Source organism: Polypterus senegalus, chromosome 1, assembly GCF_016835505.1.
Source record: "Polypterus senegalus isolate Bchr_013 chromosome 1, ASM1683550v1, whole genome shotgun sequence".
NCBI classification, from domain to species: domain Eukaryota; kingdom Metazoa; phylum Chordata; class Cladistia; order Polypteriformes; family Polypteridae; genus Polypterus; species Polypterus senegalus.
In genome coordinates, this window is record NC_053154.1 from 22,683,327 (window position 1) to 22,711,040 (window position 27,714).

Sequence of the window (27,714 nt, forward strand, 5' to 3'; positions counted from 1 at the left end):
TAAAAAACATTTCTAGCAAGTATTGTTGATAGTTGTTAAATAATTTAATAAGCCTCACGTTTTATTTACCCCACATTCCAGCCATTAGACATATCAAGGTAAATGAAGCACATGCATTTTATGAAACAGATTAATATAATTTGTTGCTGAACAGAAGGTGCAGCTGCATTTATACCAAGTTGCCAAAGTTCTGCAGTTTTAAGTTTGCTTCATAGGCCAGTTCTAACACTAGTGGGTCACATTTTCAAATAATTCCACAGACCAAATATCTTTGTTTTCAATGTTTTAGTCTTATTGCATTCATCTAACAGCGAGAGACGAAAACCTTCTGCAGAGATGGGAAGAAAGACTTTATGGAAGGAGCTTCGAATATACGCACAGTGTGGAGGAACTGAAGAAGATGAACTTGGAATGCTGGCAGAAATACAACAAAAAAGTAAGATAATATTGATGCCAGAGGTTAACGTTGTGAAAAAATTAGGGAGCCCCAGGAGTAAGACAATGTAGAGGAAGACAGAAGAAAAAGATGGTTGGGTGATGTCGAAGAGGATCTGAAAAGAACAGAGATTCAGAGGTGTAAAACAAAGTAGACTGGAGAACTGTTGTGGTGGAAACCAGGGCCCAACATGTGCTGTAGCACTGAGGATGATGATGATAAGCCTTGTGTTTTCAAATTGATAGACCATTTAAGTAGTTGTTTAAGACTTACAATCTCATGCATCATGGAGAGTTACTCACCATCTCACTGCTTCTAGTTACTTTCTGTATTTTTGGAGACTGCAGCACAACTATTTCCATATCTGAATAACTGAGATATCAGTAAGTGAAGTAACTCCCTCAGGCCACTTTTTTGGTAGAGACAGAATATGAAATCTCATTTTCCATCATAACAGAATTCATTTTAATGTTACAGGAAATGTCCTTATCAGCGTTCCCACACAGATACTCCCGCTTTGACCAGAATGCTTCTTTTCTGACAAAATGGCCTATAAATGGATGTATGCTCTCACTTAAAAGCTTTCTGCAGGTCTGATTCTTCAACTGAAACATTGTTTCCGTTAATCAGATGACAAACTTGTACAATAGAACTATAAATAATTCCAATTAGAAAAACCATTAAATTAACCTTATATTTCCAGATTTTCAAAAAACAACATCATTTTATTATTTTGGGGTTTAGGGTCATTGTATGTACAAACTTTTGTGAAATTCTTATTTGAAGGTATAGATTTGCCAGTATCTATTAAATATTTCAATTCCAGAACATACTTTATTAATAAGTTCTGTATTGCCTTAAACTCACAAAGATACTAAAATAAAACTTTGAATGTTTGTAAAAATGTGTGTAGTATAAAAATATTGTAATTCCCTAAAATAGCATAATGCAGTCTCTTATCTTGTATTCAAAGTGTTCAGAATTCCAATATTAAATGCTTTACTATAGTTTAATGAACAATAACAATAATACATTTTATTTATGTAGTGCCCATGAATAGTTCAGAGTTCAAAGTTTTATTGTCTTTGCACAGTAAGGAAACACGTCTCCCTGTACAATGAAATTCGTTCTTTCCTGTCCACACCAAAAACCAATAGTTAACAAACCAACATATAAAGATAAACATAAATAATAAGTAGCAGATAGATAATAAGTAGCAGAGGCAGCATAAAGTATAAAAACAGAATAGAAGTATAAAGTGTAATTGTGCAGGTAGGTGTGTGATGGACAAGTCAAATACAGTTGTGTGAGGTCGATAGAATGAGGTGAACCATGCTTATAAACTACAGTCAGTTATTACGGAGTCTAATGGCCTTGGGAAAGAAAGAGTTCTTTAGCCTGGAAGTCCTGCATTTCATATTTCTGTACCTCCTGCCTGAGGGTAGAAGTGTGAACAGTTCGTGTTGGGGGTGGGAGGGTCCCTGAGGATCAAGGCAGTTCTCCTGTGGACTCTGCAGTTGTAGATGTTCTGCAGAGAGGGCAGTGGGGTCCTGGTGATCTTCTCAGCAGTCTTTACCACTCTCTGCAGGTGTTTGTGGTCCATAGCAATACTGTTGCTGTACCACACGATGATGCAGCTGGTCAAGATGCTCTCAACAATGCAGCTGTAGGAGTTGCCGAGGATCTTAATCGACATACAAACTTCCTCAGCCTCCTCAGAAAGTACAGCTGCTGTTGAGCCTTCTTGACCAGCTGTGTGGTGTTATGTAACCAAGTGAGGTCCGCACTGATGTAGAGGCTCAGGTATTTAATGCTGCTCACTCTCTCCACTTCAAGCCCTAGGCTGAACAGTGGTCGTTGAGGTCTCCTCTCCTTCCTCATGTCCACTATCATCTCCTTCATCTTGCCTCTTTTGAGGGTGAGGTTGTTGTCCTCACACCATGACGCCAGACTGTCCACCTCCCTCCTGTAGGCCGCCACATCCCCACCAGTGATGTGTCTTATCGCTGCGGTGTCGTCTGTGAACTTTAGGATGATGTTATCTTTGTGGGAGGCGACACAGTCATGGGTGAACAGGGTGTAGAGGATGGCATTGAGGACGCATCCCTGTGGGGTGCCTGTATTTGTGATAATGCTGGCTGAAATCCTATTACCAAACCTGACAGACTGGGGCCTGCCAGTCATGAAGTCTAGGAGCCAGTCACAGAGGGTGGTGTGCAGGCCAAGTGTAGACAGTTTTTGGGTGAGTTTATGGTGGATAACCGTGTTAAAGGCGGAGTTGTAGTCAACAAAGAGCATCCTGATGTAGGAGTCTTTGTTCTCCAGATGGGAGTAGGAATAATGTAGTGCAGCCGCGATGGCATCTGAGGAGGACCTGTTGGGACAGTAGGCATACTGCAGAGAGTCCAGAGTGTCTGGTAATCTGCTTTGAATGTGGGCCAGCACCACCCTCTTAAAACACTTCATGATGATTGGAGTGAGTGCTACCGGCCTGTAATCATTCAGGCAGGCGGGTGGGCTTTTTTTTAGCAAGGGGGACGGTGATTGTAGTCTTAAAGCAGGATGGAACAACTGACTGAGGGAAAGGTTGAAGATGGAACAGAGAACATCAGCCAGATCACTGGCACATGCTCTGAGAGCCCACCCAGGGATGTTGTCTGGTCCTGCTGCCTTACGGGGGTTGATCGTCCTTAGTGCTTTGTGTACCTGACCTGAAGAGACCGTTGGGGGAGGGGGAGGGAGGTTGGGTGGTCCATGTGTGTGTGTGACTCCACTCTGTGCTGTTGCTGGATGTCTCAAAGCAGGTGTAGAAAGTGTTGAGATCATCCGGCAGACTGTCTGTTTAACTGATTGTGCTGGTGGTGGTCCTGTAGTCTGTGATGAGCTGTAGGCCCTGCCACATACGCCCAGAGTCAGCAGTAGAATAGAAGCCCTCCAGCTTCTCTCTATACTGCCTCTTGGCTGCTGTGATGGCTTTTCTTAGTCTGTACTTCGCAACTTTGTACTCTGTCTCAGTGCCTGACCTAAATGCAAGAAAACGGGCACGCAGCATGTGGTGTACCTGACTGTTTATCCAGGGCTTCCGGTTGGGGAACTTCCTGGCTGGTGTTGTGGGCACGATGTTGTCAAAACAGGTGCTAATGTACCCAGTGTGGAAAGATCAGCCTTGGAACAGAAAGGCAGACACCAATGTTCAAACCCACAACACGTTTTATTTACACTGTTTACAGTGAGTAAAGTCCCACACATGATCCAGTGCCCCTGCACCATTCAATAACCAGCCTTGCTTCACCGCCTCCACTCCTCTCCTCCGAGCTTTGTCCTCTTCCACCCGACTCCAGATGATGACTGGAGGGAGGCGGCCCCTTTTATTCCCACCCGGATGTGCTCCAGGTGCCTCCTGATGAGCTTCCTGTGGCACTTCCTGGTGTGGCAGAAGTGCCACATGAGCACCCGGAAGCACCCCGGGTGTCTCTGGTAATACTTCCACTAGCACCTCTAGGTGTGGCGGAAGTGCTGACGTCCAGGGCTTCACAATCTTCTTGGCGCCCCCTGGCAGTGACCACGGGCCCCTATAGGGTTGAGCTTCCATGGCCCCCATACAAACCAGGGCGGTTGCCCTCTCGTGGTCCGGGGAGGCATAGTCCCTCTCCCGATCCTTCTAGGCATCCTGGCTGGGCACAGCTCCCAGCTGCCCACCACACCAGTCACATACTCAGCATAGTCCTGTATTCTGATAGAAGAATTCTCCAGAGTGGCTGCAGCTCTAAACACATCTCAGTCTGTCTGAGTCGTGCAGGGTGCTCTCAGTCTCTGGGGTCCAAAGTTTAACTTGCTTAACAATAGTGTTTGTTTGTTTCAGCCTTTGTCTGTAGGCTGGATACAGGAACAGAGAGATGTTGTCCGAGTGTCCAAGTGAGGGTGGTGTGCAGCCCTGTATGCACCGTGCATGTTGCTGTAAACATGATCCAGTGTATTCTTCTCACGGGTGGGAATGTTCACGTGTTGGTGGTATTTAGGAAGTACAGTCCATAAATTGCACTGATTAAAGTCGTCAGCTGCGATAAAAACAGCATTGGGATGAGCCACCTCTAACACACTAATGACGTCATTGAGTTTGCTGAGCGCTGCCGTGGAGTTAGCTCGCCCTGGGTAAGGGTGGAGTGATGTAAGCAGCGGGCAAAAACACAGCAGTGAATTCCATCGGTAGATAATAGAGTCAGCATTTCAGCAGTAGAAACTCCCCATCTTCTGAACAGTGCATTTAAACAGTCTGTAGGTCTCCACACCACAAGTTGTTAATAAATATAAGAATAGGCCTATCAATGAAAGAATAATGTTACAATCTATCAGAAAAATCAATTACCAAAGAGCATGAGAGGACTCCATAAGCAAACAGAGTCCAACAAACAGAACTTAAATAAGCACTTGGGAGTGCAACAACAGAAAACAGGCCTAGCAAGTACCTGGTTAGCCTATGCGGGTTGTCTAATAAACTTAGCTCAGGGTCAGTAACAGTTTACAAAGCCTTAAATAACATGCTCCTTCCTATATTTCACAATGTCTTTCAACTTACACTCCAAATCATTACCTTAAATATTCAAATGAATGTTTTCTTAGAATTCCAAGAGCTAAACTTAAAAGAAGTGGTGAGGCAGCCTTGTGCTGTCATGCACCTAAAATCTGGATTAGCTGATTGATAGAAATTCTCCAGGCGAATACGGTGGAGCACTTTAACACAGGTGAAAACACATTACATTAACATGGCTTTCTCACAGCTTCATTTTAGTTTAATCCTGATATCCTGTATAAGCATTTAATTATCATTATCATTCATGGTGGCTCCGAAATCCATACTAGCCCCTACTTTCTGTGCTGTTCTTTTACAGGTTTTCTGTGGTGGCGATCTGTGCCACCACCACCACCTAATCAAACCACCGTGATGTCCCTACATTTATGGATTAAAGGTCAGAAGTCCCCATGACCATCATCATCAACTTCTTCCATGTGAACCCTAAATACAATGAGGATTGATTGAGGTTGCTGATGTGAGATAGAATGCCTAGAGGGGGCTGGGTGGTCTCATGACCTTGGAACCCTTGCAGATTTTTTTTTTTTTCAGCCCTCTGGAGTTTTTTCATTTTTTCTGTCCTCCCTGGCCATCTGACTTTACTTTTATTCTATGTTAATTAGTATTGTTTAATTTTTTCTCTTTCTTTATCCTGTAAAACACTTTGAACTACATTATTTGTATGGAAATGCGCTATAGAAATAAATGTTGTTGTTGTTGTTGTTGTAAAGGGAGTCTCCTACTTTCCGGAACGTCTGCATTTATAGGGTGTGATTGGAAGGGGCGGGGTTTCCTGGGACATTGTGGGCGAGGCTCTGTTGCTCTTACTGGGCGTCTTGTCTGTAGCAACAGCACCCCCTCTTATCCTGGAGTGGTAATGCAAGCATCAGCAGAGTCTGAACGGTGACCCTCAGATGCCCATATGTGACATGATATAAATGAAATCCTAATAACCGTTGTGTGTCTTTTGAGTTTTTGTCTTTGTTTGTTATTTATCAGTTTTGCACACTAAAGACCTAATTTCATTCCCCAATCACATCTCTATTTGGTGTTTTACAAATTTCATTGGTGACGTAAGAGGAGGGGGAGCAAAAAATCTGTCACTCCAACGGAGTTTATGAAAAGTTCATGAAATTTTGCATGCCTGTTACTGTTGACAGATTTTGATACAACTGGGAATTATTCCAAAATGGCTCAGTCAATCCTAATTAAATTTTGCAGGTATAATTAAGCTCACCCAACTTAAAGTCAAGGCTTTTTGACATTTCCAAAATTTCATTGGTCAAAGTAGTCATTAAGGGTCGGCAAAAAATCCATCATTCCAAAACGTCTGAAATTTTGCATGCATGTTAGTGTTGATACTATTTAAAATCTTGACTTTTAGAGCTTTCAAAAGTTCCATTGAGAAAATGGGTTGTAATGGAGACAAGTGCAAAGTTAAAACCCAATTTTTGGCAGAAAAAATGTATCCGATGGTAAAGGATTTTGCATTCTTCATTGATCTTTAAAAATCGTGAAGGTGTCGGTGATTCAATGCAAATGACATTGGGTGTGGAGTGATGGGGGACCAACACAGAAATAATGCATTATTCAAAAGAACTGTTTCTACTGTCTATGTTAGTATTTTCATTATCATGCATGCAATTTAAAATGGGATTCCAAGAACTTCACTGTGGAGTTGTAAATGGAAGGACAGCACCACAAAAAGAACATTCATTACCTGGTTGTTCATGAAATTTTGCACGTTTATTAGGTATCAACCCCTTCTTGCATCCTTTTCTTCTGCCATCATCAATGCTAAGGTAAACTTAGACTAGACTAGAATTAACAGCACCATTGATACACAATCTCTGTTCTCCCTTCCACCTCCTACCCCTACCCCCTTGTCTACTGATGACTTCGCCACCTTTTTTCAGGATAGGGTGGGCTGCCATCAGCAGTCAGTCCTCACCCTTGCTGCCACCCTTTATGCCTCTTTCCAAGCATCACCCAACATTCTCCACATTCTCTCCACTCTGAGCCACTGATTTTTCCAACCTTCTCTCCAATCACCCCACTACCTGTTATAACAAGAATTGACAAGAGACTCCAAAGCCATGGGGCAGCCATCTGTACAATATGCCCTGGCTGCAAAATGGGTTTGTTTTGTTGAGTTGTGTTCAGGTTCAAGTCCAAAACAGAACTGATTCAAAAATCGTTAAGAAGTGGCGTCATCGTGGACACCGGAACCGAAAGTGATATCTTTGTGGCTGCCAGAACCAGAAGTGACGTTATTATGGCTGGAAATTACATTATCATGGACACCAGAACAGAAAGTGACGTCTTAATGGACACTGGAACCTTGTGGGATTTCGCATGAATGGTCTGCAGAGGATCGAGAGAAAAAGTCAGTGCACCTCGCCACCCCGTGGACTGGCGTGGAAATGTTGTTATTCGATCCCTTTAGCTGCCTCCCATTCACACAAGTATGACACTGTCCACTTGACCCCATCCCCTCATATCTCCATCAGGCCATCTCTCCCTCGCTCATTCCTGCAATTAATCACATCACTAACACCTCCCTCGGCTAAGGCATATTTCCTACCATCATCAATCACCCTCTGATAACCCCAAGCCAACAGTCGATCCATCCCAAGTTAACTACAGGCCTGTCACTTTCCTTTCTTTTCTTTCCAAAATACTTGATTGTGCTGTTACAAACCAGGTCTCTTTCTTCCTTGTACAGAATGGATTGCTCGATACCAACCAGTTTGGCTTCAAGAGGAACCACTCGACGGAGACGGCACTACTGACTGTGGTTGATGAGCTACAACTTACTAGAGGTACCAGCATGCCATCGGCCCTGATCCTGCTAAATCTCTCTTCTGCCTTTGACACGGTCAACCACAACATCCTTCTAACCACCATCTCTGACCTCTGCATCACTAGTGTTGCTCTCAGATGGTCTGAGTCCGGCATCTTGGGCAGATCTTGCAGCGTGTCCTGGCGAGGAGAGTTGTCAAAGGCACATCAGACATGCACAGAGGTGCCCCAAGGATTGGTGCTGGGTCCTCTACTTTTCTCTCTATATATAACCTCGCTGGGCACCATCATCCAATTTCATAGTTTCTATTACCAGTGCTATGCCGATGACACTTAGTTGTACCTGTCATTCTCTCCTGTGGACAACATGGTATCAGCTGAAGTCTCTGCATATCTTATTGAAAACTCAACCTGGAAAAAAACGAGCTTTTTGTAATCCCGGCCAGCCAGTCTGTTCAACTCCCTATCTCTGTACAGTCTGGCTCACCCTTGCTAACACATGCCAAGTCAGTACGTAACCTTGGGGTGGTGACTGATGAGCAGCAATCTATTTCTGACCACATTTCTACCATTTCTTGTTCATGCAGCTTCACGCTGTACAACATCTGCAAAATCAGACCTTATCTGAAAGAGTAAGCAGCACAACTTCTGGTCCAGGCTTTGGTGTCGTCACGTCTGGACTACTGCAACTCATTTCTGGAAGGAGTACCCACATGTGCTATCAGGTCACTGCAGATGGTCCAGAATGCAGTGGCCCATCTTGTATTTAACAAGCCAATATAAGCACATGTCACTTCTCTCTTCAGGTCTCTGCATTGGCTCCCTGAAGCAGCACACATTAAGTTCAAACCCTTGATTCTTGCCAACAGAGTAGTCAGCGGGTCAGCACCTGCGTATATGGTGACACTAATGAGGTGCTACACTCCTTCTCATCCACTCAGGTCTGTCAGAGAAGAGCATCTGGTGATGCCTCCTCTATGTGGTATCAAGTCTCAGACTCTTTCCTTGTGTAGTTCCCATTTAGTGAAATGAGCTGCTCACCTCCATCCATACTGCTGACTCCCTCATCGTATTCAAGAAACATTTGAAAAGCCATCTGTTCTGTGAATATCTGTCAAATTAATCAATTGAAGAAGAAGATAAAAAACAGCTATGCTCTGTGATGTTTTATATTGCTGGATAATTTGTCAGATTAAGTCTAATTGATTTATTGATTGTAAAATTATTAGTTATTACATCTTTTCACTTGTGACAATCAACTTTTGTTACCTTGGTATTCACTTGCTGAACAAACAGGCCCAGGCCTAATGATCCTCAATTGTTTACCGCTTTTATAAGTCACTTTGAATAAAAGTGCCTGCTAAGCAAATAAATGAAAATGTTTATTACAGCTAAGCAAACTTAATATTATGGGCTTATGGGGTTCAAAAAATTACATCATGAACAATAGGTGGGACAAAACCAAAAACACAAGTATCGCCCGGGTTTCATGCCATATCAATGATTCAGCTATTCCACATGCCATCCAGTTTATTATTGTGAGATTAAACATCCATATGCGAAAGCACACTAAACCAGGAAATTCCACAAATACTGCAATTACGGAATCCCATTAGATGTAAAAAGAGCACATTTTTGACTCATGAGAGTGGAGAAATCATCAAAGAGGTAGTGTAGATGACGAATGAGACAACCAACAATTACAAAAGAGTAAACATCTGAAAAAATCCCACATACTGTAAATGTTTGCTTATTTTACTTTACAGCTTGTTTTTCTTTCTAATTCTAGAAGGGGCAGTTCAGAGGGCAGAAGTATTTGCATTTATACAGTGAATTCAGAAAGTTGTCAGCCCTCTTAACTTCCTACACTCTTATTGTGTTGTAGATTTAATTTTAATTGGTTAAAATTTGCCATTTTTGACCATCAATGCATGCTCAATATCCCATAATGACAAAGTGAAAAGATGTTTTCTGAAAGACTTATAAATTTCTTAAAACGCAAAAATTGAAATCTTTCATTCATGCAAGTATTCTTTCAGATCATTAATTCTGTACTTTGTAGCAGCCCCTTTGGCAGCGATTACACCTCCAAAATGTTTTGGGTACATCTCTACAAGCTTTGGACACCTGGATTTGGACAGGTTATCCCATTCCTCCTGTCAGATTGTCTCAAGCTCCATTAGATTGGAATAGAAGCAACTGTAAACTGTCATATTCAGGTCTCTCCACAGATGTTTAATAGCATTTACTGTAAGTCTATCTCAAGGCTAGTCAGTGGAATGTTCCAAGGCCATTGCAGCGTTGTCTTGGCTGCGTGATTCATGATACTGTCACACTGAAAGGTGAACCACTGCCCTAGTCTGAGGTTGTGTGTACTCTCAAGCAGGTTTTCTTCAAGGACCTCTCTGTATTTGGCTCATTCATCCTTCCCTTAATCTTGACTACATGATGGCACATGATGAGCAGTGCATGATGTTTGCCAGAGATAGCTCTTGGAGTTCTGCCCAGAGTTTATTTTTATCTCATTAGGACAGATAATAATTCCCCCATGCTCTCAAAGTCCTCTGAACTTTCATTTTCCTTTTACTCAAGAATGGCTTCTGTTTAAGCACTCTACCACAAACACCTAATTGATGGAGTGCTGCTGAGATGGTCGCCCTTCCAAAAGGTCCTCCTGTCTCAGCAGATAACTTGTAAAGATTTTTTATAGTGGCCATTAGGTTCTTTGTCACCACACTGAGCACGGCCCTTCATCCCCAGTTACTTACTTTACCCGTAAGAAGGGCCGTCTTAACACATGGGCACCCAGGGCAGTTGCCCGAGGACCCCATGCTAATCTATGTATGTTGTGACTTGCTGTCAATAAAAACCATATATACTCACGTACTGTATAAGTCGGGTCTTGAAACCTGAAAAATTAATCTTAAAATCAGACCCCAACTTATACGCCCATTCAAAAATGCAACACTTACTTTTTTTTTTAAATCTTCTTGCCTCCTCCAATCTCACATCAGTTTCTCAGATGCATCAAACTTTGTTGCAGCAGTGCAGTTACCAATTTCTTTTGCTACTTGTTGTGATGTGAGATTTTGCATGTACTTTGATAAATGTTTTGTATGTCTTTATTTATAATTTAGGCAAAGCAATGTAATTTAGTGTTACTTGCGTGCATTCATGCATTTTCGGGCATTCGTGTTTGCCCCTCCCCTTTATAACTATGTCTCTTTGTAATTTTACAACAGGAATTGGGAGATGTGTCTTAAACCAGTTTGGCGAGTGTTTCTCTGCTAAAGTCTTTCAAACACCCATAAGGAAGCCAGGATGTTTAACATATGGTTTGGGGGGTTGCAGGTGTTAAGATGTTCTATTTCCTCCATGGGTCTGAGGTATGGCTGCTTGGAATTGACTTATCTCAGAGGCCTTTAAGTACCATGGTGTCCTATTGGCTGTAGGGGTTGGACAGAAAAATCATAAATTTGCTTGCTTTATCTCACTCTCTCTCTTACTAACATCCGAAAGAAGCTCTCTCTTACTGATCGGATGAAGAAGACCATCACACCATGAACTGAAGACAACACCATGAAGAGCACAGCTTCAGCCATATTGAACAGACATGTGGATGAAAGCTGAGCACCAATGATGCCTTAACTAGAGACATTTTAAGTAACTACAAGTCTGTGTGCCGCCTGAACTACATATCACCATTTAATCAGGTTGTATGGTTGCCAATATTCAAATGTACTTTGCATTTTGTTATTATTTATGAATATTATCAGTAATACATTATTTTATGTGTAACTAAACTCCTGTTTGTCTTTTTACTACATCTAATTGCCTGAGGTTATAGATATAGAAGGGAAGGTGGGGATAAGTTATATACAATAATACCTTATAAACAGTGGTAAGTCTGTGAGATTAGGCATTCTAAGGCTACATATTAATAATACAATAGGGGAAAGTAGAGCAATATATATTACTCTACCAAGACAAAACACTACTTCAACGACGTTTAATTTAAAACTAGCTTCATATTTTCTTCTGATCGAGCGCTCCATCGCAGATAAGGGATGTTCTTAAAAGGTAAAGGTATAAAGGTATATGAGGGTGTGAGATACAAAAAACACAAAACATTGTGAACGTTGCTTCGGAATAGTTCTAGCTTCACTGTGTGGTCACATAGGCACAATACATAGAAAATAAAGGCTGTGTGCTCCATGGTTACTCTCTCAGGTGGGCGTAAACATAGCATAATCTCTTGGACCAATAGTGTGAGTTTTCCACATTCGACTTATACGACTGACATTATAAAATACCAGAAATTATACGGTAAAATCAATCCCCAATTTATCAAACTTATCCATGGGTATATGTGGTAAATACTATACTACAGTAAACTATAAATATTTGTTATTGTTTTACAAGTGGACATTGTCGTTCACCTCTGATTTAGTACCACGGTCACCTCTGCAAACTCACGTGCCTGTATGTGTACGGATCTCACACATTACATAATGTAAAAGCGTATATGTTAACGTCACTTCAGCTAAATTCTTTGCAATGAAATTTTGCAAATGTTTGTGTTGAACAGTAATTTCATACTGTGCCATCTCTGTCTGTATGGTTTACCAATTGCATATCATATATTTGTTGAAATTTTTGATTTTTTCAGGCTCATGTTGTATTGTTCAAACGTTTGTGCTGATTAATCTTTGCTGTACAGCATGTTTTTAAATGTTTAAACACTGATTTGTTGGAAGTACCAATACACTAAATATATGTTTAATTTTATCAACCATTTACATTTTTGTTCCTGTGAGTGGTTGTGTAGGTAGGGACCCCAGTCAACTGCTTTGCACAGGGGCCTATAATGTTGTTAAGATGGCCCTGCCCGTGAGTGGCACTTCTATGAAGACTCCTCCTTCCATTTCACAATTATTGAGACCACCGATTTCAGGAACTAATAGAACTAGTAGAGCTGCACTTTCAACAGGGCAACATATGGAGCATGTGGCACGGACTGCGTACCATCACGGAATACAAAGGAAAATGTTACGTGATGGTATGCGCAGACTCTGCATTTGCATTTGCTAATGAAGTCAACGTGTTTTACGGCCATTTTAAGGCTTGTTACGCAGCTAGCACTAATTACTGTCTGACTATGGAGAATGGTGATGTCATCAGCATTGCAGAGCGCGATGTGCTTGCAGCACTGAAGTGAGTAAACATCAGGAAGGCGGGGGACCAGAAGGCATCTCTGGACACCTGCTGCGTTGCTGTGCAGACCAACTAGCTGGAGTACTCACCTCCTTCTTTAATGAGTCTGGGGTTCCTATGTGCTTCAAAAGGTCCATAATTGTTTCTGTTCAAAAGAATAATAAGCCCATGTGCCTGAATGACTACTGACCTGTTGCACTGACATCAGTAGTCATGAAGGTGTTCGAGAGGCTACTGAAAGGCATCATCTCATCCTCCATCCCAAGCACTGTTGACCCACTCCAGTTTGCCTGCCGTCCTAAAAGATCGACAGAGTACGCCATATCCCACGTACTGCACATCACCCTCAGCCATGTGGACAAGAAACAGAGGAACTATGTGAGATTGTTGTTCATTGACTATAGTTCAGCATTCATTACAATAATACCCTTGTGGACTATGACCGGCCATTCATCCCTGCCAATACCCCCAGGTCGCCAGGTGGAGGTCTCCCTGCAGCATGGAGGTGCCCTGAATGCCAGCAGGGAATTATTGACAATGGAGTTTTTATCCACAGCCCTACTGGATACCATGGGGGCTGCTAGAAGGCACTGCAGGGAGGAGCAACGAGGGTTTCGCCTACAACCTGGAAGTGCGTCCTAGTCACATGGACAGAGGAAATGACGTGCTTCCGGGTTGAAGAAAACAAGAATTTTGATCTGACCTGGAAGTGCTAAGAAGTCACATGGACAGGGGTTCAGAAGCACTTCTGGGTCACGGACTATAAAAGGACTATGGGAGATCCCAGACGTTGAACTGAGCTGGGTGGAAGGGTGGCAATGCGTCTGGTAGTGGTAGATTTATTGATTAGTGTATTGAGTATTGTTTATGAGTATTGTGGAGAGGAGGGTGCTTTGTGTACTGTATAGTCTGGACTTTTACCTGGTGTCTGGCATCTAGCCTGAGGGTTCAAGGGGATGACAGCGCCCCCTATCTGTAACATCCTGTAGACTGCTTGCAAAACTGAGGGACTTAGGACTCAACAACCACTTGTGTGTGTGGGTGCTGGACTTCCTCACAGGCAGAACACAGGCAGTGAGGGTTGATAACTGTGTTTCCAACAGCATCACCATCAACACAGGAGCTCCACAAGGGTGTATTCTTAGCCCCCTGCTGTACTCCCTCTACACCTATGACTGTATGGCCGCGTATTCCTCCAAAACTATCGTGAACTTTGCAGATGACACGGTGGTACTGGGCTTCATCGTGAACAATGATGAGACGACCTACAAGGATGAAGCTGCAAACCTGACATTGTGGTGTCTGGAAAACTGCCTCCAGCTTAATGTCAGCAAAACCAAGGAGCTGGGTGGTGAACTTCAGCAGGAGACAGCAGTGGGACTATAAGCCCTTTATCATTAACGGGACTCCAGTGGAAAGGGTGAACAGTTTTAAATACCTGGGGGTTCACATCTCTGAGGACCTGACATGGTCTGAACACATCCAAGTTCAGACCAAAAGGGCAAAGCGGTGACTCGACCATCTCAGACAGCTTAGGAAGTTTGGGGTCTCTTCAGGGATTCTGAAAACTTTCTACTCTGGCGCTGTGGAAAGTATCCTGACACAGAACATTACATCCTGGTTTGGAACCTGCTGTCATAAAGCCCTACAGAGAGTGATCTGTGCAGCAGAACGCTGCTGCAGGTCAGCTCTACCATCTATGCAGGACATTTACACCAGAAGTTGCAGGACAAGAGCTCTCAGGATTATCAAAGACTGGCCAGGACAGAGAGACTCAGAAGGAGTTTCTATCCTCAAGCAATAAGAATGTTAAATCAGAACATACCATCCTTACCCATGACCCTCCACATTCTTAGACTGGACTGTAATTGTACCATGATGCCTACCCTTACCTTGTTTTAGAATTGGTCTGTCCTTTAACACTATGCACCTGTCTAATTTTGGTTTTGCACAATAATTACTGCACTATTGCACTTTAACACTTAATTCTACTTTATTTCACTTAATTTGACTTATTTATTTTTGTCCTATTATATTGTTATCTTTCAATCTAGCACTGTTTTGTTAATCTAACTAATATTCTTCTAACAGTTTTAATAAGCGGATCAGGATGCATTTCACTGTGTGTTGTCCTGTATAACTATACATGTGACATAAAGAATCTTGAATCATCTTGATTTACTGTAATTTCTGCTATGCAGTCAACAAGCAAGTAGGTTTGCTAGTGAGGTAGAGCTGGATGTCATCAGCGTAACAGTGAAAGATAATGTTATATTTATGAAAGATATTGTCGAGGGGAAGGAGGTAAATAATGAAAAGGAGAGGCCCCAGGAAAGAGCTGAACAAACTTGGTGCGGCCTAAGAGATAGGATCTGAATCAGCCTAGTGTATTGTGCGTAATGTCTGTTGAGAAAAGTGGTGTGACAAATAGCGTCAAATGCCGCACTCAGATCAAGGAGGATGTAGAAAATAATACTAGGGTGTTGAACTGTGTTAGTCATTATGGATGTATTGAGAATTCAAGCAAAATGACACCTTTTATTGGCATCTTGCCTGAAGATGTGGCCTGAGTTGCCTTGAAAGCTTGCATATTGCTATTGCATCACAATTACTGCAACACTGATCATTTTACACACTGCTAATGAACTGTAAAAACTATTCAAAAAAATAATTTAGCAATCTGTTATTATATGTACAAGGTGCAACTGACGGCACTGATGAGATTCAGTAAATCACTGAGCCAACTGCACTTGAAATGGTTACACGCAAGCACACAGAGGTAAGTGCTGATGAATGCAGGCCAGTATAGTGCAGCGGCTGAATCCCAGGGACAGTGATGCTGCAGTTCTCCCGAGGCCGGCAATGGTCAGGAGCTGGCTGCTCAACAAAAATACAGCACTGACTGATCAGGTACTGGCAAATTGCTCAGGGAAGCGACTGTAGCCGGTTGCTGCATTCAATGAATGCATGTCGCCGAATATACTCGGCCCCTGCGTGCTGGCAAATTGCACTGAGACACGACTATAGCCAGTTGTGGAGTTCAATGAATGTATGTCGCTGAATGTATGTTGTCAAATATACTTGTCTCCAGCGTGCTTCCAAATTGCATTGGGGACCGACTATAGCCGGTTCTGGCAGTTTAAGGGTTAATTGATTGTCAAGTCACCACATCCAGTTTTCATATGGTGTGGGTGTGCATACATAAATCATAACAGGTTTTCTGTGAACATAAAAATGCAATTTACAGCAGTGTCTGGTCTTCCTAATGTAATCGGGGCAACTTATCGTACTCGTTTTGCAATAAGGACACCTAATGAGAACAAAACTGCTTTTGTTAACCATCAGTTGTTACATTGCATTATATTGCATCATCTATGATGCCATTATATGAATGGCAAAGATCTTGTCTCAGTGGCCAGGGTCAACCTGTGATTCATTTATTTTGAGGCAAAGATGTTTTGTCAGATGTGATGGCACTGTACAGTATGAGGTGAATGGCATGTTGGTAAAGTAACTGGCTGATCCCTCAGTTTTTAATATGGCTTGTATTATTCATCCATCCATTATCCAACTCGCTATATCCTAACTACAGGGTCACGGGGGTCTGCTGGAGCCAATCCCAGCCAACACAGGGTGCAGGGCAGAAAACAAACCCTGGGCAGGGCGCCAGCCCACCACAGGGCACACACACACACACACCAAGCACACACTAAGGACAATTTAGGATCGCCAATGCACCTAACCTGCATGTCTTTGGACTGTGGGAGGAAACCAGAGTACCCGGAGGAAATCCACGCAGATACGGGGAGGACATGGAAACTCCACGCAGGGAGGACCCGGGAAGCAAACACGGGTCTCCTAAATGCGAGGCAGCAGCGGTACTCATTGCACCATCGTGACACCCTTGTATTATTCATTGTAACAGTAATTATGTCATTGCATGTGCCAGGTGATAGGGCCTACCTGCTCAGACAATGATGCCTTAAGCTTTTACCAGACCCCCAGAGTGCAGAGGAGAGGTGCTATAATGTCATAAATGATCTTGTGCTCTCAGGTGCAGCAACTCTTGAATGCAGGTGATGAGGTCTTGATGCATCAGGATGGAGATTGTTCAACTGACCAATGAAGTTCTGCAGCATCAAGACCGAATATGTATGAGGCTGATTAGCATACTCCTTATATGGATGTATCAGTGAAGCATTTGAGACTCTTTCAATTACGCATATTTAAATAGATAGATAGATAGATAGATAGATAGATAGATAGATAGATAGATAGATAGATAGATAGATAGATAGATAGATAGATAGATAGATACTTTATTAATCCCAAGGGGAAATTTACAAGGTGATTATGGTCTACACTGGGTAAGTTGCATAGAAATGTGAATATGTGCAGGTGTTATAAATCTGTTTGGTTTTACACATTATCCTGTTTCATTGGCATGCACATATTTACTTGCTTGAATCCACACAAAGTTTAATAAATGAGGCCTCAGCAGTACTGTATACAGTTTTGGTCTCCAAGCTACAAAGAGACATAGAAGGTTTATAAAAATTCCACAGGAGTGAGATATGCAGGTGGGTGAGCCTGCACTGTCCTGGATAATGGATTATGTGTCGGGCAGACGGCAGTTTGTGAGACTCAACAGGCCTGTCTCCTTTTCTCTTCATTCTGTACACCTCTGACTGTAAATATAACACCAGATCACATCACCTTCAAAAATTCTCATATGATTCTGCACTTATGTAGGCATGTATTGATAAGGGGGATGAGACAGAGGAGAGGAGTCAGATGGAGAGCTTACAGAATTGTCTTCAACTTATTATCAGCAAAACCAAGGTATTGGTTATTGACTTTGACTCTGCCAAAGAGCCTTTACGTTCGGTCACTATTCATGGAGTTAATATAGAAGTGGTCCACTCCTACAAGTACCTGGAGGCTCACATTAATGACAAGTTAGATTGGTCTCAGAACACAGAGGAAGTGTATAAGAAAGAGCAGAGCGGTCGGTTTTTCCTTAGTAGACTGCACTCCTTTAATGTGGGAAGTGACATCCTTCACATCTTGTACAACTTTCTGTGCTGTGGCGTGCTGCCCTATTTACCTTACTTCAAAATTAACAAGCTAATTAAAAGGGTGGCTCAGTTTTAGGACACCCTCTAGACCCCCTGGAGGTCACAGTGAAGGAGAGAATGAAAACAAAACTGAGTGCCATTATGAACAATGCTACACATCCTCTCTCTGGCACATCAACACTGAGGACTTTCAGCCAATGAATTATTCAGAAAAAGTGTGTTAAGAAACGCTATGGGGGCTTCTTACAGCAAAACATCTACACTAGGCCTCATTGTGCCAGGGACTGCCAAGTCAGAAGTTTTCTTTTTAATATTCTTGTTTTATACTCTTTCAGGTGTGTGTTTAAACCTAAATGTGTGCATATATATATATATATATATATATATATATATATATATATATATATATATATATATATATATATATATATATATATATATATATATATATATATATATATATTGTGGCAGTAGGGGGCAGTAGTGCACCCTTGAACCCTCAGGTATGACTCCAAACACCAGGTAAAAGTCCACGACCTTTTATTATTTTCTTCAGTGCACCAAGCACCTTCCACACTACTCACAAATCACTATCCACACAATAACCTCTCCTCCTCGCCCAGACACTTTGCTCCTCTCCCACCCAGCACAGCTCAGTGTCTGGACTGAGGCACCGTCCTTTTATAGCCCCTGACCCGGAGGTGTTCCTGTCCCAGCAGTCCACAGTTCCTTATTCCTTCCGAGTCAGGGCAATCAGTCTTTTACTTCACCTCGGGAGCATGCCATTCCTTCCCGTCACGTGACTGTGACGTACTCCTGGGTCATAGGGCACAACAGATCCCACAAGTCCCCCCACAGCGACTCCTGGTGGTCCCCAAGGTATCCAGCAGGGCTGTGTATAAACACTAAAGAGTCCATAAGGCCCTGCTGGACCTCGGGGCACGATTCTGCTGTCGGGAGAGCTCCTCCTGTCGGCCTGGGGGTGCGGACCGGCCTGGGAAGCCGGCAGTCTTCCACAATATATATATATATATATATATATATATATATATATACATAGTGAAGAAATTAAACACAAGAGAGACAGATTAAGGGTTGAGGACTGTCTATGGTCCAGGTATTCAGTTGGCACTGATACAAACCGTCAGTTTTGCATAAAACAGTTGACAACAAAGCAAATGTAGAATGGAGCAATTTATGTGTTCTGGATAGGAAGTAGGTTGAAGGAATGAGGTGAGGTGGGCAGATGGAGGAGACGGAGGTGACCGGAGTAGTAGACCGGGGATGAGGACATCGGAGGGTGACCGGAAGTGAAGTCATTAGGGTAGGATGGAGGGAATGCGGAAATTCTTCAGGTGTCGGGACGGAGTTTTTTCACGTAGAATTCAAGACGCGGAATGCTTTTGTTCTTCGTATTTTCTTCTGAGGAAAAGAGAAAAGCACTCCATCGGGCCCTTTGGCTGCCCCCTAATCGCCCGTGTGTGACAGACAGTATTTATTTATTTACTTAATTACTTATCGACCTATTTACGTGTTTACTAGGAGGCTTACCTCCTACTTGCTTTGCTCGCCAACCTCCCCGACCTGCACTACGCGCCAGCCTCTTTGTGTTTCTGCTGCTCATGTTGTGAAGACGGGGGCTGAACGCACCCCAAGGAGACACGGTCCCTCCTCTGAGACCCCCTCTTAAACTGTGATACAATGGGAAACCAATACAGTTTTTTTTTTTTTTGCCTCCTCTTTACTTGATCAACTGCATCTCGCGTGGTGCTTCGAGCATTTAAAATCCTGTACAGCAGCTGTCCTACTCTTTGTCTTTTATTTACGGCTCCAGGCATACTTAAATCTCTTGACACAAAGTCTCGTCTCGTGGGACATGAGTTCTTGATATTTTTTAGTTTATTATTTTAAAATGGAATAAGAATCTGAAAATCTAACAATATCATATTACAGTTCGATAAATTCTGAAACAAATGATATAAAACATATATACAGTATGTAAGTTTTCAAATAAGCCTGATTTAAAGCGTCACAAAAAAATGTGACACAAAAACATGGCATAAAATCATTGCACCAAATCGTTGCACTTTTAGGCTTAGATTAGAGTAGATTTATTTAAAGGGATTCTGTAAAAAGCCAAATTTCTCCCAAGGGACAAATAAAGTTCTGTCTATCAGTGTGGTGTAGAGGATAAGACTTTGGACTTCAACTGCTGAGGCACTGTGAGGGACACTGTGTGACCCTGAGCAAGTCACTTGACCTGCTTGTGCTACAACTGGAAAACCAAAAGTGTGTCATAAATGTTGCAAGTCGCCTTGGATAAAGCTGTCAGACAAGTAAAGAAATGAGATCTCTCTGCTAGGCTATTTCCAGGGGTGAGTTATGAGAAAAGATTAATTTTCAGTTTAAGCAAAACAAGATTAACAGGTGACCTGACTGAAGAGAATTAGTCTGGCGGATTGAGGCTGTGACTTTAAAATGAGTTCAGTTGGAAACTTTTTTAAGGGTGAATTTCACACCAACATTAGGAATTTTTATTTCACACAGTGAACCAGAGACGCGCGGAATAAGTGACCAAGTAGTGTGGTAGGCAGTAGGAGCGTAGAGAATTTCAAACCTCGACTCGATGTTATTTGAGCGGAATTAAGTGGTTAGGGCTGGCACACTTTTTTGGGTTGAACAGCCTCAATTTTTTGATGTTTTAATAAAGAAAATGTGGTTAAAGGGAAACAGTCATACTACCAGTAATGTATGGTGTTGCACTCTGAAGACCTTTACACCTGAACCTCATATTATTTTGGGATTGCAGCACCAGATGTTTTTACAGGAAATGCCTTTTCATGTCTAGAAAAAGGAACATTAAATCCTGTTGAAATCCTCTCCTTGCCGTTTACTGTTACAAGACAGCCTGGTGTAAGTATACCATCTGAACATTTAGGAATGGCAGTTTTATTCTTTTGAATGTTTTTTTTTTTTTCTTTCTCTTTCTCTTTCCTAAGAACTGCTATGAGGCAGATTGTGGTGTATGTGAAATGACAGCAATCAGCCATTAGCATGGAGGGCTCATTGCTTGTCTTCATTTTCTTAAGTAGCGGTCAGTCATCCTCTGCACTCGAGTAACTAATGCATCCACAGAGCGTTGTATTCCACCTGCTCCCCAGACATTTGCAGTAAGTAAATTATTTGCAGGATTTCTCAATTGCAATTAACGTTCACTCCACCCTACATCAGAACACATGGCCCTGTCCTGCTAGACATGATCACTAACAAATGAGAGAAAAGGAAAGTGAGCCATCTTTGTTCAATAGCAGGGAGTTGGTGGGGTTTTCTGTATGTTTATCAGACCACAGAAGGAATTACTGTTTTCCACTAAAAGTTTAAAATGGAAACTCCCACCAGGTTAAATATAAATAAATAAATAACATAAAAGCGTATGCAGTGGGTGATTGATGAAAGGTCGGAGCGGCAGCTTTCCCTGTAATTTCCAAATGGCATCGCTCAAATTTCTTTAAAGAAAACAACTCCGCTCTTTTGCCTTAGGCTGTGAGTGCTACATTGATTTTTTTTCCATTAATTTTAGTATTTTGCCTTTTTATCTTTGTCAGAGGAAACAGAACTCTTCATGCTGCTAGATTAGGAAAACCAGGATCCCCCATCCTGTGATAAAATTTCACCATCAAACCCCTAGAGCTACAATTAAACACACTGGTATGTCATTCGGTTCTGTGTTTAGGTGTGTTAACGTTTAGGGAAAGGGAGTGTCAAAATTAAAATCCCTCAGCAGAGGGTCACCTTTATACTTTTTTGTTCCAAAACATCAGAGTTTACCTCAGTGGTAGAAATTTGAAACACAATGAGCAGATGTGGGCTCGGAGTGCAAGGCAGAGATGAAAATCTAGAGTCAGCATTCCTTAAGAGGGGTCGTCGATAAAAAAATCTGGAAGTCGTTGTCTATGAGTTTGTGGAGGAGGTGCCCACCGGTACATCAGAAACGCTGAACTCGTCCGTCAAGATCTTCTTCCTAGCTGAGAAAACAGATTGCATAATTTACTGACATTCAGAGTTATGAAACATGTGTTACCGTAAGCACGTGCGGGATATTGCAGGGTCCCTGCTAAGCTGTTTTTGTATGTGTGCATTAGGGGAAGTGGTGCAAGTGTGTGTGTGTGTGTGTGTGTGTGTGTGTGTGTGTGTGTGTGTGAGAGAGAGAGAGAGAGAGACGCCACTGAAAGTGCCAGGTTATTTGGGAATGTAATAGTTCCTCTCTAATTCTTTCTGTTATTCACTTGCTGAACAAAATGTTAGGACCACCTGTATGCCTTCTTTTCCATGCAGTTTTAATGTCAAATTTACAGTACAACTGCCTGAACCTAGAAGCTGTAGGCATCAGAGGTAACCTTCACAACTGGACCTCTATTTAGTTAGCCAGCAGGAGACAAACAGTACAGAAAAGAGGAGAATGGAGTGCGGTCATAAGTGGAGTCCCTCAGGGGTCTGTTCTTGGACCGTTACTTTTTTTGATTTATAATAAAGTCAGAGAGGTGAAATTGCATTGGTTTGGACATGTGCAGGGGAGACATCCTGGGTATATTGGGAGAAGGATGCTAAGGATAAAGCTGCCAGACAAGAGGAGAAGATGAAGGCCTAAGAAGAGTAGGTTTATGGATTTGGTGAGAAAGGACATGCTGGGGGAAACAGAGCAAGATGATGAGGATGGGAAGATATGGAACAAGATGATCCACATTGTTGACCCCTAATGGGAGCAGCATAAAGAAAAAGAAGGTGATGGGGGTAACAGGGTAAGATGACGAGGATAGGAAGATATGGAACAAGATGATCCACATTGGTGACCCCTAATGGGAGCAGCATAAAGAAAAAGAAGGTGATGGGGGTAACAAGGTAAGTTGACGAGGATAGGAAGATATGGAACAAGATGATCTGCTGTGGTGACCCCTAATGGGAGCAGCAAGTAGAAGAAGAAGAAGGTGATGAGGGTAACAGAGTAAGATGATGAGGATAGGAAGATATGGAACAAGATGATCTGCTGTGGTGACCCCTAATGGGAGCAGCATAAAGAAAAAGAAGGTGATGGGGGTAACAAGGTAAGATGACGAGGATAGGAAGATATGGAACAAGATGATCTGCAGTGGTGACCCCTAATGGGAGCAGCCAAAAGAAGAAGAAGAAGGTGGTGATGGGGGAGAAAGGTGGGAATGACAGGAGTTATAATTTACTGTATTTATTTCAAATAAACCCATGAACAGTAAGAGATTACTGTATGTTTGCATATGAAACATAAATAAGAAAAGTGGGATTTAACAACATGTAGGCGTGATTGAAATCAGACCTGTTTGATTCTGCATCTGCCTTCCACCACAGATAAGATGGCTGTACCTGACTATTAAATACATAATATCATCTTTGTTTTCTCCGATTTTCTCATAATTAAATTAACTTTTTGTGTAGGCTGGAATTTTCAGGGAGTTAAGGCCATGAGGTTGAACCGTTAATAAAAATGATTTTCTTTCGGGTTGATTGTAAACAGCCAAAAATTTCTTGCCGATCAGGGACATGTTTGCTTTATGTTTTTAGAGGAACATTACCAGTATTAAATAAATAATTAAAGTGTGGATGTGTGAAGACACTGCCTGCGTACTTACTACAGCAATGAAGTATCAGTACCTGCTTTTCATCTAGTGCTGCCACTAAGCCCTTTTGCCTCAACAAACTGAATGGGATTAAGAAAGTTTAATAATAAATGGATTGATACCAAAAGTAGGGTGGCACGGTGGCACAGTGGGTGGTGCAGCTGCCTCACAGTAAGGAGACCTGGATTCACTTCCCGGGTCCTCCCTGTGTGGAGTTTGCATGTTCTCCCCGTGTCTGTGTGGGTTTCCTCTCACAGTCCAAAGACATGCAGGTCAGGTGCATCAGCGATCCTATATTGTGCTTGGTGTGTGCTTGGTGTGTGTGTGTGTGTGTACGCGCGCACCCTGCCCAGGGTTTGTTTCCTGCCTTGTGCCCTGTGTTGGCTGGGATTGGCTCCAGCAGACCCCCGTGACCCTGTAGTTTGGATATAGCGGGTTGGATAATGGATGGATGGATGGATACCAAAAGTGGCAAAAAAAATGTTGTGAAATTAGATTAAGTTTATTACAGCAAGTTTTACTGATGGAGAACATAAAGGTTATCAGCATGTTTAACAATAAAATGCATTGTGAACGACTAGGTTTTTTAATCTGTAACCACAAGTGCAAAGCTATTTTTATTTTTCTAAAAATGAACTCCTAACTGTACATACACTCATGGACCAGATTATTAGGAACACTTGTTTATCCATGCAATTATTTAATCAGCCAATCACGTGGCACAGCACAGTGCATTCAATCTTGCAGGTACAGGTCAGGAGCTTCAGTTACTGTTCACATCAAACACCAAATTGGGGGAAAAAAATGTGATTTTTGATTTCGAGCGTGGCACAATTGTTGGTGTCAGACAGGCCACTTTGAGTATTTCTGTAACTGCTAATCTCTTAGGATCTTCACACACAGTGGTCTCTAGAGTTTACTCAGAATGGTGTGACAAACAAACAACATCCAGTGATTGGCAGTTCTCCAGACAGAAATGGTTATTTGATGAGAGATGTCTAAGGAGGATGGTTGGAGCTGATGGGCCTACAGTAACTCAGATAACCAGCTATGCTGAGCAGAGAAGCATCTCAGAATGAATCACATGGTGAACCTTGAGATGAATGTGCTCCAACAGAAGGAGGCCATATTGGGTCCCACTCCTGTCGGTGGAGGCAGCAGTGACCAGAGGCTCACCAAAACTGGACAGAAAAAAATGAGACGCACAGAAGATTGGTCTCAAGAGTTGAAAAACAAAAACATCTGTCAACAGAAATGCCATGTTAATGAGAGGGGTCAGAGTCTCAGGGCCATCCTAACAGCTTTATATGCCCCCCAGTCAAAGTAGTGTGCTGGGTCCCCTGTTTTGATAGCAAAATAGAAACATGCATAGGCATCAGAAACATCCTGGGCCCCTGTGCTCTTAGGGAACCCGGCCAGTGTCCCTTGTGCCCTGGAGAGGAGAATGACCAGACTGGTCCAAGCTGATTAAAAGGCTATGGTAGCTCAGATAACCACTCTTTAGAACTGTGATGAGCAGAAGAGCATCTCAGAATGCACAACCAGTCAGACCTTGACATGGATGGATTACAGCAGCAGGAGACCGTGTCAAGTTCTGCTCCTGCTAGCCAAGAACACAAAGCTGAGGCTCAAATGGGCACAGGCTCACCAAAACTGGACAGATGAAGGTTGGAAAAGTGTAGCCTGGTCTAACAAATCTCAAGTTCTGCTCAGGCACACAGTTGGTCGGGTCCAGATTTGGTGCCAAAAGTATAAATCCATGCACCTCACCAGCCTTGTGTTAACTAGTTTTCTTTGGACCCCCTAATATACCAATCAATCATTGCTTGAATGCTACATTCTATTTGAAAATTGCCGCTGACCATTTATGACACTTCATGGCCACAATTTACTCATCTTTTAATGGTTACTTCCAGCTTGATGATGTGCTTTGACACCAAGCCAAGGTTGTCTCAAACTTGTTTAATGAACATGACAATGAACTCAGTGTTATTCAGCGGCCTTCCCAGTCACCGGATCTGAAACCAAAAGAACATCTTGGGACGAGACATTGGCAGGATGAATGTGCAGCTGACAAATGTGCAGAAACTCCGTGATGCAATCATGACAACTCGAAGGAGTGGAATCCATGCCACCAAGAACTGGGGCTGTTTCTTGAGCAAAAGTAGGGTCTGCCCAGTGTGAGGATAGCGTGAATAAGAAGTTTACTCATTTACTGTACATCCCAGTTCATGAAATTATATACATATATATATATATATATATATATATATATATATATATATATATATATATATATATATATATATATATATATATATATTGTTCTTTCCAGAAATCTTTGATAATCCATAGTTGAAATAAATGATGTAGTAAAAGGTAATACAAAGGCATTTACTCTTCCTCAATGTACTGTACTTTCCTAGGATGACAAAATATCCTTCTGGTTAAGAAACCCAAAGGCTTACTTACACACATACGCACACACGCATGGACACACCCCCACAGACACACACACGCACACGCCCTTACACACACATACGACCTCACACGAGGTCCATTAGGAATCGTCATAAAAGATACGAGGAACAAAGCCCACACCCAGACCCGTTTCCTAATCTGAATCTTATGACCGCGCGTTTCCATTGTTGTGGGTGGGAATATTCACTACGAATTAAAATATTAAATCTTGTTATGCAGCTCTCTGTTCGAAAACCATTGTAATAGACCACTGATGCTGAAAGAAAGAAAAACAAAGGAGCGGCAGTGATTCTGACGTGCCAGTCAGTCATGTAAGCACTAGATGAATAGCTCAGCCTTACCAGTGCCGTCACCACGAGCGGACATCGTGCTCTGCAACAGAGCAGCTAACATCAGCAGGATAGACGTGCTGCTCCGAACTCCAACGAGCTCTAATCGGAGAGTTGCATTTAGTCCAAACACCAAATCAAAACTGCAAGCAGCCACACTCGGTGTGCGGAGGAACTGGCATTAGTACAGGAGATGCCAACTGACTAAACAAACTCAATTAAAAAGCTTAGAAGTTGAGAAGACGGTCACTCCAGAAACTGGACAATTACTTTCACCACCTGTATGAGGAGCACATTCAGTAACAGAGCGAGAAAACTGGGGAGCACCATGTAAGGTCGTTTCTACCCTCGGCCATCAGGCGCTATATTTAGTTACGTGGTGATGGTCTTGTTGCCTGCGTACTGAATACCCACTCCAAGGGTGCCCAATGCGTCGGTCGCGATCGACCGGTAGATCGCAAAGGTAGTGCAGGTAGATCGCGTTGCATTCAAAACATTTTTGTAAACATTAGTCTATCATTTATCCTCCCTATGGCATTTGCCACTTGATTGACATATAGGGCGGTCACTCTGAGATCTCTTTTCTTCTAACACGCTGGTCATCCCGATCAAACACACGAGCTACTGCAAAACTCCGGCTGTGATCTAGTTAGCCTTCCAATTTATATCGACTACAGAAGGGATTGGCTGGATGTGGAATTGGAAGAGGATTTTTTTCTCACAATGTCAAAATCGAAGTGCGTTTGTCTGATCTGTCAATCTATCATTGCTTTTCCAAAGAAGGAAAATGTGGAAAGGAACTTTCGAACTGTTCATAAAAACTATAAAGTGACGTCCTTCCAAAAAGCGCTCTGAGAAAGAGAAAGGAGAGGGAACTAAAATTGCAGTTAATCGGACAGCCGTCATTTTTCAATCAGCTGAATTCAAAAGCTCCTTGACTGCATTATTCGGCTCTGCTTATTTATGCGAGTCACGCTTTTCCTACATGAAGATTATTAAGTCCAAATACTGTATGACCATAAATGTATTGAATTGTTAATGTGCCATAAAGGTTATTCAGTTATGCAAGGTACGACAACATACATTTTATGTATAAAGTATACTCAGTATATATATATATATATATATGGAGATGTGCTCAGATTTTCTTTTCCTA

At 42.3% G+C, this 27,714-nt stretch overlaps 1 long non-coding RNA gene across 1 annotated transcript; it reads right to left on the bottom strand.

Annotated features, from left to right (window-relative positions):
- Window positions 1–4,047: 4,047 nt before the first annotated feature.
- On the bottom strand, window positions 4,048–26,659 carry LOC120523368. Its single transcript, XR_005632602.1, has 3 exons — window positions 26,571–26,659; window positions 21,929–22,125; window positions 4,048–4,755 (listed from the first exon to the last, which is right to left on the bottom strand). It is a non-coding gene; the product is annotated as an uncharacterized LOC120523368 (long non-coding RNA).
- Window positions 26,660–27,714: the final 1,055 nt, after the last annotated feature.